This window comes from Myotis brandtii, unplaced genomic scaffold (assembly GCF_000412655.1).
Source record: "Myotis brandtii unplaced genomic scaffold, ASM41265v1 scaffold6, whole genome shotgun sequence".
NCBI classification, from domain to species: domain Eukaryota; kingdom Metazoa; phylum Chordata; class Mammalia; order Chiroptera; family Vespertilionidae; genus Myotis; species Myotis brandtii.
Window position 1 is genome coordinate 2551652 of NW_005370271.1, and position 13242 is coordinate 2564893.

The following is a 13242-nucleotide window of genomic DNA, read 5'->3' on the forward strand; positions in this document are numbered from 1 at the left end:
GAACCCCACTTGGCCCTGCCAGGACAGGACTCCCCCACGGGCTCCAGCATCCAAGGGGGACCCACTCCGCCCTGTCCCTGATGCCGGAACCTGCACAAGGGGACTCCTCTGCTCAAAACACCTTAACAACACACGAGGGTGAAAGTTCCTGTTGCTGGCACTGCCTTCATTGAACCTATATATTCCCCGACCCCTCAGGACCTTCCAGGAGCAGGGGTGACGGGGTGAGAGGCTGCCAGGCTCTCGGAGACCAGAGAAAGTGGCACTTACAGAGCAGCCTTCGTGCCCAGGCACACGCCTTCTGCCATTCGCCCCTTAACACAGCCCCTCCGCCCAGCAGAAAGGTTCACAGGTGCCGGCTGCCCACCCGCCTGCGTGTGCTTCCCACTGACCTGCCTACCCGGGGCTGCAGCTCTAGCAGAAGTCAGAGATCTAAGTAATGACCCCGGGCTGAGACGGAGGGAAGGGCGAGGGGGGGCACGGAGGCCTGGCGGACAAGGGTGCCCTTGCACCCTCCCCAGCTGCCCTGGGCTACGCCTGGAAGGTCAGACGGGCACTAATTGTGCCTAAATGACCCCATCCCCATGGCTTTCTGTGCCTTCCTGGGTGGGGAGGAAGCACGGGGTTTCCGTGTCCCCACCCTCCGCTGCCCGTGCCCTCTCTCCTCTCCCAGCGGGGTCTCCTCTGTAAAGCAGAGACAACGTGACAGGGCTGTGATGAGTATTCAGTGGGATGGTGCTTGCAGAGGGCTCGGCACCAAGAGAGGCCTGGCCAGCCCTCCTGGCAGGAACCCGGGGCCCGTGTAGACACGCAGCTTCACCTCTGTGAGAACCCTGCACCCCCAAATGAGGCTTCTGCCCCTGACCCACTCCCAACTGCACGTTGGCTCAAAGGAAGGGCTGCAGGACCGACACTGACCTCCTGTGCCTGCTCCCAGCTCTGGCCTCGCCGTCACTCAGTGACACCGCGGGCCCTGAGTCCTGGTCGCAGACACAATTTTTGCCTAAAGAACCACATTCTGGTAGAGCCATAAGCCAGGCTCAGTGTCACACTCCCAGAGCCTCGACGTCACTTTCTCTTTCTCTCCCTTTGACTAACCAGCATGAATCTCTCACGCTCTGGCCCCAGTCACGTGGGCCTGAACGTTGATCTCCCTCCTTCTACCTGCGGCACCTGAACTGTTAGCACTGCGCCCCCCACAAACGCACAGGGAGGGGGCAGTCAGCATTAATGGGGAGGCAGGAAAGGGTGAGAAGAAACCCCCAGAGAACACACTGCCGAGAGTGAGGTACAGGGGCCGGGGGTCAGGAGGAGGCCAGTCTGAAGGGTAAAACGTCTGTCTAGTGACAGCCTGACAAGTGCCCTCAGAGTGCCCCCGGAGCCATACCCTGGCAATGCCCACCGCCCCTCAGATTAAACAAGGACCCCGACCACAGGCAGAGCCCAGCCAGGGGCCCGTCTACATAAAGCCCAGTGGCCACTGGTCTGGTCTCAGGTGCCATCACATTCAATGAAACACCAGCTAAACAGCCTAAATGTCTTTGACATGAAATTTAAATATGAAGCAAAACCTTGTTGGGAACAAAAGACACAGTGTACGTCTTCGTATCTTCATCTCTCTCCAGCTCAGCAGCTGCTGCAAAGGAGTCTCTCTTCCTTGGCTTGAAAATTCCCCTAAGTTCTCCCCAAACTAACCCTCACCGACCCTGTCTTCGCTCAGCTCGTGCACCTGACAGGCACAGGCCATCAGACCGACACACGTCACTCGTCCGGTGCTCGAGAGGTAGCTCGCGCTCACGAGGGAATTTCTGCCCTTTTCGTCTTTACTCAGAGCTCACAGAGGCCCGGACCCAGGAGGGAGTCTGGGGAGCACCTAAGGGGGCTGCTTCCTGTCACCAGGAAAACCAGCACGCGGGACAACCTCTCACGAAGCTAAGACAGACACCTGTGCTCCCCCTCGGGCAGACTGAGGTCACTGAGTTTTGAACATTGTTGCTGAGGGAACGGGGAAGGGTACAATGTCGCTTAAATCCCCGTGGTTTGTCACTTTGCACAGTGACTTTCAGATGGCCTTACAGTGTGGCTAGAGGTTTGGGTTTCTTCCTGTTTTTTTGTTTGGTTGTTTGGTTCTTCCTCTGGAAGCCATGCGAACAGAAGGCCTTGGTTTTGTTCTGTAAAAATCACCACCCCCCCCCTCCAAACATAAGGAATGTGAATATAAACGCAAGCAGGTATTAGAATTAGATGCTGCTGGAGTGTAAATCCCAACACAAAAGCGCCTTTGTCTCCCAAATTGGCACGTCTTTAAGCTGCCCTGTGATGTTCCGCACTGCAGGGAGGGAAGTTAAAATGATGCTTTTCAACAAATGTTTATTTGAGCTTGTAAAATAAATGAATACAGAAGGCGGGCTCGGTGGGGTGGGGTGGGGGGAGCTTAATCTCATAATAAATAAAGCAACTGCACTGTCGAGTATGACAAATGCCTTTTATTTGGGAGGTTTAGCATTATTAAAGCTGATTTTACACCAAAAACAACAGCTTGTAATGTCCGAGAAAAGAGAGAGAGCTTGGCTGATCTTGACTAAGGAACTAGGATGATAATGTCTTAGACCATAAATACAGCTTCTCTGACATCCCCTCTCCCAGGCCATTCTTCCTTCTCCTACCGTTAATATGCAATTCAATCATTAACACTATTAAACATGTAAAGATCAACACAGAGCAGGGAATCGAACCCGCCACCTTCCTGTGTACAGACAGCGCTCCAACCTACCGAGCCATCCAGCCAGGGCCGTGGCGTGTCTTCTATTGTTGCATCTGATCTTGGTTCTTCTCCCTTTTCCTCTTTTTCTGTCTTCTCTAGGTTTGACTGCGTTGTTTTTAAGATTCCATTCTCTCTCCGTTATTGCCTTATTTTACATTATTTTGTGTTTTGTTATTTTCATGGTTGCTATGGGGTTCACATCATACATTTGCTAAGACATATAATACAGATATACTGTATATGTCTTATATGGTGGATAGATATATGATATGTTATATATCAATTTAAGATACAGACATGTCCTATACCTACATCTTATACATCTTCTTCTCAGCCCAACTCAAGGGCTATCAAATATCATTTCCTGAAGCGTTAGGGACCCTACAATGCTATTCCTCTGCGTCTTCCCTCCCGATCTTTACGCTGTTGTCATACAGTTCACTTCAACACATGACATAAACCCCACACTACATTGTGATAACTTTTCTTTAAACAGTCAATTATCCTGTAAAAAGATTTAAATAGTGAGAAGAAATACTAAACACCTACCCATTGGCCAGTACTTTCCTAGGTGCTGGGAATATAACCCTGAACAGAGCCGACCCGCCTGTCCTTACAGAGCTTATATCCAGTGCTAGCTGAGAAACACCTTTCACACAGCACAATACAGGGGCACCAGGAGTTTTAATTTTGTTGGGGAGAGAGAGAGAGAGAGAGAGCGAGAGCGAGCGCTCACTAGCAAACTCATAACCAAGCTAAGCTAAGCGAGGGGCTGGTTCTCACAGTGCTTTGCCTGCGGAGCTACAGCGTCGGCCTAAGTGCCTCGGTGAGTCCCCTGTGAGCCTTTTGCAGAAAGCACGCTGCCCGGGGAGGGCTTTGCCGAGAAGAGGCTGGAGCAGGCTCTCGGGCTGTAAGTCAATGTTCTGTAGAAACAACGCTGCTCATTTGTCTGCTGGGCCCATGAGACAAATATTATTGGAGGCACCAGAGAGTTTCCTTCAATTCACAGAAAGACCCATGAGCCAGGCCGGCTCCCCAGCCCACCTCTGCCATTGATTACGTTACAGCCTAATCATTGTGAATCTAAGTGCTGTTGGAGAAGGTCCCAGAGAGGGGTGACCCCTGGTTGACCCCTGAACTGGCCCTGGGCAACCAGAGGCTCCTCACCCCCTCCCCATCCTTGGAATGCATGTTCTGCCCACCATTCCCACCACAGGAGCCAGGTTCAAGGTGGCAGCCCTGAGAGAGCACTGTGCTGTGGAGACCATCTGGATGGAACCCGCGACTGAACCCACTTGGCACCTCTATAAACCTTCGAGATTCTGGCGGGTGGGGGTTAAGATCTAGTCGCTTCGTAGACCCAAGGTAAGCCTCGTGTGCAGGTTCTTTTGCTTATTAAATCACTCACCTACCAACGGTCCTGCCCCCCCCGCCCCCATTCAAAGTCATACACTCCTACCTGTTCTTCTGCGGTTCATGGAGACATCTGCCCCCTTTCTCTTTGTTCTCACAACTGCTGTTCTAACCCAGGTCTCAACGTCTCTCACTCGGTTCTGCTGCCGCCTCCCAAGCATCATCCCAGCACACGCCAGGGGCACGGCTCGTTAAGTCACGGCTATGCGTCTCTGATCTTCAGAAACACCTTGTAAAGGGGGATTAGCAGAGACAAGCAGCATTTTAATTGCTCCCTCTGTGTTCCTACCTGAGGCTACTGGGCATTGTAGCAAACATTATACGCATGCTATCCCTTCCTTTAAACTGATTACTGCCTTATATATATATGTTTTACTGGGTCTTGGATTTCTTTAGTCATCACTCCATTGGATTCAATCCCAGCAAAAGGAATTCTAGCTGCATCCTGGCAAAGGAACCACCCCCCCCCCCAATTTCAAGCAAAGGAACAAAAAAAGCTGGTGCGGCTGAATTGGAGCACAACCTTTTGGGGGAAAAGTTTTGGAGACAGGAAACATTTACCAGAATAAACTCAGTTCTCCGTTTAGAAACCATGCAAGGGACCTCGGCGTCCATGAAGGTCTCTTTAAAAATGCCGGGGCTTAGGATCTCCCCAGGGGAATGTACGGCAACCTCCGAAAGACCCCTCATAGAGATTGGCCACCACGGGGGCGCTGTTCATGCCGGCCTCCATCATTCCGGGAAGGTTTCTAAAACTGCCCTTTCCTTTGCTTACCTGAGGGGGAGACTCAAATTCCTCACTGCGTCTCTTCCCTCTTGGTGACACAGGTAAGTAAATGAGTGAATCTGGTAGACTTCTCACGCTCAGACCACAGCTGCTCATTGTTATGGTCTGTCCCTGGCTGCGGTGGACGCTGCGATTTTGTTCACCTGCCCATCACGGCCTCAGCTCCCCTGACCGCCTCAGCTCCCCTGACCACACAGGTGAACGCAGACCCACATGCCCGTTGGGACGGTCTCTCAGGCATCTGACATGTGAGTGGAGACGCAGAGGGGCAAAGGGGAGACCGGTGTTTCTTTCCCACGGATGTCGGGAAATCTGCATATTCACATGCACAAGAATAAAGTGGGACCCTTACGTGATGCCAGATATAAAAGTTAATTCAAAAATGGACCAAGACCTAAGCCCATAAGACTCTTAGAGAAACTAGAGCAGGCCAGCTTCATGACAGTGGACCGGCGATCGTTTCCTGGGTGGGACACCAAAAGCACAGGCAACAAAAGAAAAAATAGGTAAATCTGACGTCAAAATGTAAAATGTGGGCTCAAGGCAACCCACAGAATGGGAGCAAACGTTTGCAAGTCATATCTCTGACAAGGAATTAAATCTAGACTCTATAAAGAACTCCTACAGCTCAAAAACCAAGACTAAAACAATGGACAAATGACTTGATTGGACATTTCTCCAAGGAAGACATACAAGTGGCCAGTGAGCGCATGAAAAGAAGCCCGTCCTAATCTTTAGGAAAATGTACATCAGACCACATTCTCCTTACAAGCAAGTCATCGTCTGGCCTAAGCTACCAGGGTAGGTTTCTTCTGGTCAGAGGACAGTAACTGAGCGCCGGCATCCGGCCCGGAGCCAGGGCAGCCATCGGCGAGAGGCGGCGCCCTATGCACCCTGTGGCGCGGACGGCTGCCACTGCGGAGATGTTACGCACCGGTTTCCACCTGTGCCTGACGTGTCATCCAGGGTCACCTTGGACCTCAGGCTGCTCACACTGACGTTTTCTCATGTTTTTGTGTTGGTTTCTCTCGAGTGTTCTTTCCCGCCCTCCACCTCCCTAGGTGACTTGCACCACAGCCCGCGTACCAGAAAAGCTACCAACCTGAACTGCCTAATTCTCGGACGTGACATTGGGGGGTGGTGGGGGGGGACAGACTTTGCCATTCCAACAGAATCTCTGGGATTCTGATTGTTTTTGCTGGTTATTTTAAAACAAAAACAAAAACAAATGATTCCAGAAGAACCTTTAACCTCCCCGCTAGCTGCCTAAAAGGAATTTGGTTAGAGGAAGGGAGCTGTCACCATAGCTACCTACAGTTTAAGATGAACAAGGCATGATGGACAGGAGGGACCGAGCAAGGCCCGTTGGACCAAAGTCCTCTCTGTGTCCCGGCGGTAAAGACGGCCCAGCAAACATTTATGTACCAATCGTGCTTCCCTATGGCCAGGCATTGCCTTCCCGCCTCTGACGTCCCAAACCACTTCTCTTCTGCTCAAGTTGGCACGCGGGCCCCGCCTTCCCCATCGGTCCTGGGGCCCCCTTTCTATGGAACCCCATGTGCAGATGCCTGTTGCATTGGGTCGTTTTCTCCTGGTGGCCTGTCTTATGTTGTTTTGATTACTGGTCAATCCAGGAGAACTTCCTAGGGGAGGAGGACACTGACTTTTCCTTCCCCCCCACACAAGCCATCACCCACCCTCAGAGAGATGGTGGCCCAGCGAGGGGCGTGATTTGTCCAAAGCCACACCGTGACTAAGACGGGGGCACACGAGTCTCTCAAGGCCTGCCTGACTCCGAGCCACCTCTCTGTGTGCTGGGGGGAGGGGGAGGTGCTCTGCATCTGGGAGATCATTGCTGCACCAGCCACAGGGCTGGCTCTCCACACCTCCACTCAGGTGGGGCTGGGACCCACCAGAACAGGTTTCTTTAACGTCTTAAAGGCATGACAAACACCTTCACAAACCGAAGCAAGGCAGCCTGCATATCATCGATGCCATCTTTTACCAGCCAGATTGAGCAGGTTAATTAGGTCCAGGAGACGCAGTGGCAGGGGTCACTGAAGTCCACTCGAGGTAAATGACCGTAAAGCACAGCCCAGGCCAGCGAGGGGCTTCGGAGGGAAGCCAGAAGAGAAACGCTGTATTTGCTGCAACACAGCCACGGTCATGTTCGTGCCCGTGGGTGCTGAAATGAAACACGCCAAAACCATGGCAGCTACTGAGGCAAAGAGTGGGAACGAAACGAACGTTTGTTTTACTGCCATCTAGGGGCCGACTCTGGTGTGGGTGCTGAAATGAAACACGCCAAAACAATGACAGCTACTGAGGCAGAGTGTGAACGAAAGGAACGTTTGTTTTACTGCCATCTAGGGGCCGACTCTGGCAGAAGCTTTCTGCGCCTCATTTTAACGAAGAAGAAACTGAAGCTTGGCCAAGAGGCCAGATGAAAGTCGGGGTGTTCTCGGCTGAGAGAAGGGGACAATGGGACTTGAAAGGCCACAAGAAATGTTCACAGCCCACAGCCCACAGCCCACAGCCCATCAGACAGGGTCTCAAGAAGCTTTCTGCACCTAATTTTAATGAAGAAGAAACTGAAGCTCGGCCAAGAGGCCGGATGAAATGGGGGGTCGGGTGTTCTCGGCTGAGAGAAGGGGACAGTGGGACTTGAAAGGCCACAAGAAACGTCCACAGCCCACAGCCCACAGCCCATCAGACAGGGTCTCCTCTGGGGACCAGGCATTCCTTTAACGGGAGCTTTAACCTGAGGACTGTGAGACAGGTGTTAGACACGGGCTGACGAAGCTCCTTCCCTGCCTTGGCTCAGGTCTCTGCTCCACTGTCCCCTCCCCCGAGAAGCCCTCCTGGAGCATCCTTCTCAACACCGCCGGCCCCATGCTTACCCGCTCCGTGCGCTCTCCCAGCTCTCCTCACTCCCCCAAACCCTGTTCACGGGCTTAGTGCCGTCTGCCCTGGGAATGGAAGCTCCAGGCGGGGCCTGGGTCACTCCCCGAGCCCGTCTGAGCCGGCACAGGCAGCGGCTGGGTCAATGGATGGCGGTGGAATGAACGGATGGGAGCCGAGCAGGGAGCAGGTATCGCATGCTTCGCAGAAGAGTTCAAGGAACGGAACAGCGAGGGCTTAGCCAGAGCAAGAAGCAATGGGAAGTGTGACTTCTCCCTTCTGTCTGCCCATGGTGCTCAGTTCCTTAAACCCACAGCGTGGGGCTCGGCGTTCTCAGAAGCAGGACACTGTTTAGCCCCCGGGACGGTTTCAGACAGAGCCGGCTCCCACGGGCACTGGGCAGCTTTATTTTCACACCCAGGGCCGGTTCAGGGTGCACACATGCGCTGTGTGTGGGACACCGGGTTTCCACTCCCCAGCAAGCATGCTTTAAGGGTCTGCATTTCTGAGGCACGAGAGTCGAAAGCCTGTCCCACCTGCTGCCACAGCCCAGCCCCACAGGTGGGCAGGGGGCAGGTCCGCTCTGCGCAGAGACGGGGCCCTGTCCCTGAAACCGGACCCTCAGAGATTTTCTCGTGAGAAGTGTCTTTCAGGAGGTAACACAGGCCTCCTCACGGCGCTCGGGAGGCCACCGGCCCCAGCCCATCAGCCTGGTCCGGAGGCTGAGCAGGCCCAGGCAGCAGCGCTGTGACCTAAACTGATGGCGGAAGCACAGCGGAAGCCAGGCTCACGGAGCTGGGGTGGCGGAGGGGCTGCGTTCACCAGCCGAGCCGTTGGGAAGCTGGGGCCCCTGGGTAAGGAGGAGCCGGCGGGGACCGAGGCAGACTCATCCGGGACGATGACAAACCACCAGCCTCTCTCTCTGTTCTCCGTCCGCCTCCCACATTCCAAACCTCAGCCGGCTCAGTCTGAGCCCCCGATCAGACCCCAGCACGGGGACTGACACACAGGCCTACGCCCCGCTCACCGCCCCTCTTACCACCCACCCGCCTTTGTGTGGGAGACTAAGTGAGCGTTGTCCGTCTCGGCCTTGGCTGGCCTGGTAAACAGACGGCCTTTTCCTCTTCGCAGTCCTGCTGCCTCCGGCCTGTGGCTTCTCGGTCAGAGGCAGGCTTTGGACTCGCCGCCTCTGCTCAGTGTGACCATGACCCCCCCTGCCCCTGCCCCTGCCCCTGCCTCGGGAACTGCCCGTGGTTGTGAGGGGAACAGACCTTGCCACCCCAAAACACGCCTTTTTGGAGGATGCTGATTATGGTAAGCCTGTTACTTCTAAGAAACAAAAGCCTCGGGGGAAAAACATAACCTTTAAACTCCCCGGAACTGCCTAACAGAATCCGGGCAAGACTATATTTTAGTATGAACTCCGAGAGACGGCCAGGGCGGAACCCGCAAGGCCCATGGCACTCTGTCCCCTTGTGACCGGCCTGACTTCCTCCTCCCGAGTCCAAAATGACCCCAGGCCTCCAGTGGCCTTCCTGTTTTCGAAGGTTTCGTGCCTGTGTGAATTCCCCATTCACACATAATAAAACCGGGCCTTCTCCTGTCCATCTGCTGTCTGTCACCGCCGTCTCCAACCAGCCGGGAGAACTTAACTGATGTTTCTTCCCCTATAGGGGTCCGTTTGTCACTCTGCTTTGCTGGCCTCTGGATTTGCGCCTGGCTCTTGAAAGAAAATGTATTGCCCTAGCCCAGTGGTCGGCAAACTGCGGCCCCTTGAGTGTGGCTCTTGCACAAAATACCACGTGCGGGAGTGCACATACAGTACGATTGAAACTTCGTGGCCACACTCAAGGGGCCAAAGAGCTGCATGTGGCTCGCGAGCCATGGTTTGCCGACCACGGCCCTAGCCAGTTTGGCTCAGTGGACAGAGCGTCGGTCCCGGGTTAGATTCCTGTCAAAGGCATATACCTTGGTTGCAGGCCCTGGCCCGGGCCTTGGTGGGGTCTCGTGCAAGAGGCAACCAATCAATGTGTTTCTCTCACATCCATGTTTCTCTCTGTCTTTCCCTCTCTCTTCCACTCTCTCTAAAAATCAATGGAAAAATATCCTCGGATGAGGATAAACAACACACAAAAAAATGTATTAAAAATCTAGGTGGGAGAATGCTGGGAAACGTGGGGTGAGTACCTGATAAGTAGCTTTGCTAAAATAACCTAGAACGTAAAGTTTTCATTGCAATGTTACTTTTGAAGAAAACCATTGATTCTTACAGAATTCCTGTTCCCTTTGTGGTGTACTCAGCAAGCTCTTGCTTCACCTCACTGACTTTTACGATGCTCAGAAATGCCCCCATCTTTGCTGACTTGCGCTGTATTTTTGCCATGCCCTGCACGGCTCAAAGTCCATTTCAGAATACAAGGGTTATGCAACCTGTGTCCGTGCAAGCTTAGCAAGAATTCCCCAGCACTCGACTTCCTTGCTAACTAAGCTGGAAAACACCATTTCAGCTGCCGTGGAAGCAATTTCTGAAAGTCGTTTATTTAAAACAATGGCAGGAGCACATGCAAACACTTGCTCTTTATTCTAAAAACCCCGGCTCATGAGTTCTTCCTTCGTCTGTCTCCCTTTCCCACTTGTTCAAATGTAGTTGCATTCAGCAAACATTCCGCCACCTCTGTCACCACCACCCCCCTTCCCAGTGAGTCAGGGATATAAATCCAATTCCAATGTGCTTATGACTTTGTTAAGTGTGTGTGGTTGGATTTATTAGCTCCCATCACGGGAAGCCCAGGAGGCAAATCTAGCTTCGGGATTGGCTGAGCCCAAATGACGTCATCTGAATTATATGCCTCTTGCATCTCTCTGCTTAGTTTCACTTCTAGGGACTGGAGACCGGCAGCCTCTGGCCCACATTCTCCGGGTTCAGCCGCCCTCCGGACTGGAGACCAGCGGAGAGAGCAGCCTGACAGCCTCTGGCCCACATTCTCCGGGTTCAGCCGCCCTCGACTGGGGAGGTGGGGAGAAGGGGGCTGAGGACTGCTCCTTCCCAGAGTCTACATACAAATTCGGGGCAGGACTCTGTTTGGCCAGGCGTGGGTCACTGACCACCAGAAGATACAGTCACATGATTGATAATCTGACCAGGACCAAACGAAGGGAGAGAGGGGAGCTCCCCAAGAGAAAACAGGTGCTGAAAAAGCAAGCAAACAAATAAAAACAAACATACACACAGGACAGAATTTTGAAAAATGATGTCCCCAATTTTCCACCTGTCTGTATATTTACTCCTATTGACACTGTCAGTCGGCAGCTCCTCCCATCAAAGAGATCGAGTCCACCTCTCCCCGAAGCGGGGCTGGTTTGTGACTTGGTTTGAACAACAGGATGAAGCAGAGGTGAAGATCTCCCTCCTTCTTTCCCTCCCTCCCTCTCCCCTGCCTTTTCCCCATGAACAGGCCCAGGGTTTACTGGAGGAATAAGGCGGGGAATAGAGACAGCTCAGTTGTCTTAGCTGAGGCCCCCGACATGTGAGAGTCCTGCCAAGATCAGTAGAGCCATCGAGAGCCCACAGCTGACCATGGGCACATGAGTAACCCCGAGGGCCCAGCTCAGATGGCCAGAATCCGCCAGCCAACCCATAGACTCCGGAGCAAAATGAATGTTGATTGGTGCCTACCCCTGAGGTCTTAGGGTTGTGCTGTAGGAGTACTGTGATAACTGATACACTGTGCCTGCTATCTCTCTCTTGCATCCCCTTTCTGCAGGCAAAGCTAGTCAATCCCTCCTCTCTCATAGCAGTTAGCTATACAGCCCACATTATGCTGTTGCAGTTTTCATATTGCATTGTAACCATTGATTGTAACTACCTGTCCACATGTCTATCACCTCACCAATAAGCTCTTTGAGGGTGGAACTTTTTAAAAAAAAATCTTTTTGAGCCCAACGTTTGGCATAGAGTGTGATAAAGAACAGGAACTGGCTAAACAGTCACAGGAGTTCTGAGGATGCGGAGTGTCACCAAAAAAAATATCTGAAACCATGCTGAGTGCCCGGATTATCAGCCAGGTTGGATATCTTGTGTAACGGGGCCATTGGGTCTTCTTTCTCTGTGAGTTGCATGTATTCATGTTTTTATATGTCTTTCTATTGGGTTGTTTCTCTTTCTTCTTACTATTTTGTGAATGCTTCTCTATTTCTGGAGATCTATTCTTTGCCAGATCTATGGGTTGAAAATATTTCCTCCTTGTCTGTGAACTCTTTCGCTTCTATTATGGTGTCATGATGAGTGTGAATTTTTTAGTTTAATGAGGCTTTTCAATCTTTCCTTTATATATTGTACTTTTTGTGTTTAAATTAAGAATGCCTCCTTATCTTGGGGTCATAAGATACCCTCTTAAACGTCTGCTAAAAACTTATGAGATTTGTTCTACATGTTTGGGCCTTTAATCAGTCTGGAGTTGCATGCATACACAGGGACACATTCCCACAGATGGCAGAAGGTGGAGATGCTCCGGTATCATTTAACGAGGGAGTAACCTTCGCCCGCCTGGAATGCCGCGCCAGCAGGTTTCTGTAAGGCAGGTCCGTGCCTGGCGGCTCCGGTGCACCCAGCGAGAGGCTGGTCCCTGCACAAACACACCACCTCTCTATTCATGGGGTGAGTCACTCTGCGCTTTTTCTGCAAAATTGTTTGGGCTATTGCTGGCTCTTTATTTTTCCATATACATTTTCCCAGCCACTTTGTCAAGTTATACATACTAGAAGATGTCAGAATTTTGCTTGGAGTTGCACTGCATGTACAGGTTAATTTGGGGGAAATTTACGACTTTGAAAATGAAATCTGACTATCCATGACCATGATGTAATTCACCATTTATTAGATTTCATCTGCCTCCGAAATAGACCAGAACCCAGTAATTCCTGCCACCTCCCATTACCCACCTGGTCCAAGCCACCAAGGTCTCTCCCCTGGTCACCACGGTCCCTACGGCCTCTGCCTGCCTCCACCACCCCCGCCTGTTTCCACACGGCAACTAGAGGGAATCTTTCTAAGACAGAAAGCAGGTCGTGGCACGGGTCCCACCTAAAATCGCCTTGGAGCACCAGTGATGCCACACGCCACATCTGGGGAAACGCTGGTTTAAATGAATAAATGAGTGGGTGAGGGACAATATGGATGCTGACCCTACGCAAGACCCTGGGAATGGAGACATTTAAGTGGGGGGTGGTCCCTTGGGAAACCAAAATAAGAAACGTGGCATTAGCCTGAGCGGAGCCCCACCCCACCGTAAGGATGAACTTGGGAGATGGTGACGGAGACAGCGAGCCCCAAAGGAGCCAGAAGCCAGAAGCTAAAACGCGGGCACCAGCATGGTGT